Source organism: Schistocerca cancellata, chromosome 3, assembly GCF_023864275.1.
Source record: "Schistocerca cancellata isolate TAMUIC-IGC-003103 chromosome 3, iqSchCanc2.1, whole genome shotgun sequence".
NCBI classification, from domain to species: domain Eukaryota; kingdom Metazoa; phylum Arthropoda; class Insecta; order Orthoptera; family Acrididae; genus Schistocerca; species Schistocerca cancellata.
The window spans coordinates 619,310,434-619,314,744 of NC_064628.1; the positions used below are offsets into that span (position 1 = coordinate 619,310,434).

Sequence of the window (4,311 nt, forward strand, 5' to 3'; positions counted from 1 at the left end):
GCCACCCTGTTGAAGAGAACACACTGGTCACTTTGCAGCTCTGTAGATGGAATAGGACTCGTACCAGGTACTCACGTGACTCCACCTCTGACGTAGTTCATGTCTGTGGAGTGATGTGTACGTGACGATCTGTTGTTTAGATCAGCCCTATAGGATGGGACAAGGTGGAGAGGTGGCATAATGGCACAAAGGAGCTGTCTTGTTTGGACAAACCCATGACCCTACTGCGAATAAAATGGCCCAATTTGCTCGAATGCCAACGGTCTTGCCGCAGTGGTAACACCGGTTCCCGTCAGATCACCAAAGTTAAGCGCTGTCGAGCTGGGCTAGTACTTGAATGGGTGACCATCCGGTCTGCCGAGCGCTGTTGGCAAGCAGGGTGCACTCAGCCCTTGTGAGGCAAACTGAGGAGCTACTTGATTGAGTAGTAGTGGCTCCGGTCTCGTAAACTGACATACGGCCGGGAGATTGGTGGTGTGCTGACCATATGCCCCTCCATATCCGCGTCCAGTGACGCCTGTGGGCTGAGGATGACACGGCGGCTGGCCAGTACCGTTGGGCCTTACGAGGCCTGTTCGGACGGAGGTTAATTTAGTTTATTTGCTCGAATATCAACACGGACTGTAAAAAGAGGCATACCACTCTCATCCATGTATCTCGGCGTGACAGCAGAAGATCCTAACCGACAAGGGCCGCAGACCAGTGTCACACGGTCGGTTGCGAATGCGGCGAATTTTATCGCCGCGGTGATTGGCCAGTGGCCGCCGTTCCAACGGCAATGCGCTGAAGTAAAGTGGGGCCTGCACAGTAAAAGCAAAAAAAAAAAACGAGCAGTAAATCTGCCGCCTGCAGTAGCTGTGCAACCGCAAGCTGCCACTGGCTCAGACGGTGGTTTTACCATCGCCGTCCTAGTAGCGGCGTACGTGACAATGGCACGTTTAAACACACAGCGGTTACTCTTCTGTAGAGGGTTGTTTTGTTCCATGTGAGTTGAGTCTTCGACACTGTACACAGTTGTTAACTGGTTTTTATTACATTGCAAACACGACTTACCGAGATACAGAAATGAAATTCAAGAAAGGCCTGTTTTTTGCATAAAACCATCGACGTTTCCAAGGACAGAGATGGTACCAGAAATTCTTGGTGTGAAGTTTGCCTGGGAGTTCGCAGCGACTTTCATATGCTGGACGAAAAAGAAAGAAATCATTTTGGTAAGTACAAATTTTCTCTCCCCTATGTACTCGAAGAAAATCGATTTAGAGATTCCAGAAGTGGTAATACTCATATCCTGTAGTGGCATGTCCCGTTATAATTATTTATTTGCCGCGCGGGATTAGCCGAGCAGTCTGTAGCGCTGCAGTCATGGACTGTGTGGCTGGTCCCGGCGGAGGTTCGAGTCCCCCCTCGGGCATGGGTGTGTGTGTTTGTCCTTAGGATAACTTAGGTTAATCAGTGTGTAAGCTTAGGGACTGATGACCTTAGCATTTAAGGCCCATAAGATTTCACACACATTTAACATTTGAATTATTTATTTGTCTTTTTAGTATTGTCGTGACAGCCACGGTGGGCTATTATTAAGGAGAGACGTTAATGAAATTGATGAACAATGTGAATTTTCAATTTATGTTTAATTTGTTAGTAGAACTCATGGACAATAAGTTCCCAAAGTTTCAATGGAGAAATTGCATCAGAAGTGCCTGAAAAATAATTAATAGTGTTTAGAGAGATTTGAACCATACATAGTCCCTTTGACTGTTCAGAGATGTCACTAAACCCGCCCAAAGATGTAAACAACCATGCATGAGCAGCGCCTATTAGACGGAGGGGGTTCGGCAGCCGATCAGTTCCAGTCATTCCACCAGCAAGGAGGTACACGGCTCGTGTTGCCTGTAGTTCAACCATGTCTAAATGGTCAATACCGCGGTTCGCATTGTTACTTTGTGCCAGGAAGGGCTCTCAACAAGGGAAGTGTCCAGGTGTCCCGGAGTGAACCAAAGCGATGTTTTTTCCGACATGGAGGAGATATAAAGAGACAGGAACTGTGGATGACAAGCCTCGCTCAGGCCGCCCAAGGGCTACTACGGCAGTGGGTGGCCGCTCCCTGAGGATTATGACTCTGAGGAACATTGACAGCAACGTCACTATGTTGAATAAAGTCTTTCTTGCAGCCACACGACGTCGTGTTACGACTCAAGCTGTGCGTAAAAGGCTGCATGATGCGCAACTTCACTCCCGACGTCCATGGCGCGGTCCGTCTTTGCAATCACGACACCATGCAGCGCGGTACAGAGGGGCCCAACAACATACCGAATGGAACTCTCAGGATTGGCATCACGTTCTCTTCACCAATGAGTGTCGCAATTGCCTTCAACCAGACAATCGCTGGAGACGTGTTTGAAGGCAACCTGCCCAGCAAGTGCAGCCAGGTCGAGGATCCCTGCTGTTTTGGGGTGGCATTATGTGGTGCCGACGTACGCCGCTGGTGGTCATGGAAGGTGTGGTGACGGCTGTACGATACGTTAATGCTATCCTCCGACCGATAGTGCAAACATATCGGCCACATATTGGCGATGCATTAGTCTTCATGGACGACAATTCGCGCCCCCATCGTGTACATCTTGTGAATGACTTCCTTCAGGATAGCGACATCGCTCGACTAGAGCGGCCAGCATGTTCTCCAGACATGAGCTCTATCGAACATGCCTAGGATAGTTTGAAGAGGGCTGATTATGGACGACGTGACCCACAAACCACTCTGAGGGATCTACGCCGAATCGCCGTTGAGGAGCGCGACAATCTGGACAAACAGTAGCTTGATGAACTTGTGGATAGTGTGCCACGACGAATACAGGCATGCATCAATGAAAGAGGACGTGCTGCTGGGTATTAGAGGCACCGGAGTGCACAGCAATCTGGATCACCACCTCTGAAGGTCTCGCTGTATGGTAGTACAACATGCAATGTGTGGTTTTCATGAGAAATAAAAAAGGCGGAAATGATGTTTATGTTGATCTCTACTCCAATTTTCTGTGCAGGTTTCGGAACTCTCGGAACTGAGGTGAAGGAAAACTTTTTTTTTATGTGTGTATCTACAGGCTCAGACTGCAACCGCTACATTCGCAAGGAGAGGTTTCCAAATTGTATCCTGAATGTTGTCACGCCCACTTACAGGTTTGTGGCCGATCCTGAACTTGTAAAAAGTGTTTTCGTGGCTAAACCTGAATCCAAATGAATCTCCTAATCCACTCTTGTGGAAACGATGCCCAAAAGCCACATTTTCCTCTACTACAGTTGTCATAAATGCAACTTATGATTTAGTTCTTGTATTCAATCATGGGAACATAAAGGGGATGAAGATATTAGAAAGAATAGGCTTTAAGACGGATAATTTCACTCAAGACATCCTGAGAAAAATAGATTTACAGTACCTCCCTCCAACTGAAAAGTCAATTAAAGACCTCGTAAAGTAAAGAAGACAGAAAACAAGAAACCAGAAGAAAAACCTTGAAGGGAAAGAGTATCTTGAGTACAAATCTAGGGTCTTTTGAAGAGGTGACATATGAATAAACGTTACCTGGAACTTTAAATTTCATTTCCTGAAAATTATGTTTCTTACAGTTTACGTACCTTTTTCTCATAATCTATGAAAGATAGAATAATGCAATTTTGTACACTTGTTTCCATAAACTCAATAAATGTTGTCTCAAGAATAAATTTTGAAATTCTTAGTATAAGCTGAGATGTGGGGCAAAGTACTTGGAATTTTGCATGAATTTCATGTTATATTTACAGAATTATAGTTAAAAATCTACTAAAATTCTCCTATTCAAAGTATTATAAAACCATTATGAGTGAAGCCTACAATAGGCAAAGAGATTAAACGGAGAAAATTTTGTAGAAATCTCTTGCATAGTTTCTGAGAAAAAGGGACATCTATTATTTTTTGAAAATAATCTTTTTGAATCCCATAAAACATTTAAATATATACAGAGCAAGGAACGTAACAGCAAATATGTTAAATTGTGGATTCGCTGCATCTTTTAAATAGTACGTGTTTTTCGTGAACTTCCTCCTTTAAGTATTATTTGTAGGAATATAAACATCATCATTGGAAAAATTAACAATATTAAGGTTTTAAAAAAGTTTTATTATCCTTCTTGCTTCCAGTGCTACAATAACAAAAGATAAACATTTCTGTATTGGAATACTTGTGTTCAGTATGAAGTGGCTCTTCGGGAGGAGTATATTTATTTATCTTTTTCTTATTTGTTCGATGTCTTTAAAAACACGCGTGAGTGTAATTGTGTGGTC

At 44.1% G+C, this 4,311-nt stretch overlaps 1 pseudogene; it reads left to right on the forward strand.

Moving 5' to 3' along the window:
• The first annotated feature begins 255 nt into the window (after window positions 1-255).
• LOC126177575 (5S ribosomal RNA) lies at window positions 256-373 on the forward strand (annotated as a pseudogene).
• The last annotated feature ends 3,938 nt before the right edge of the window (window positions 374-4,311 follow it).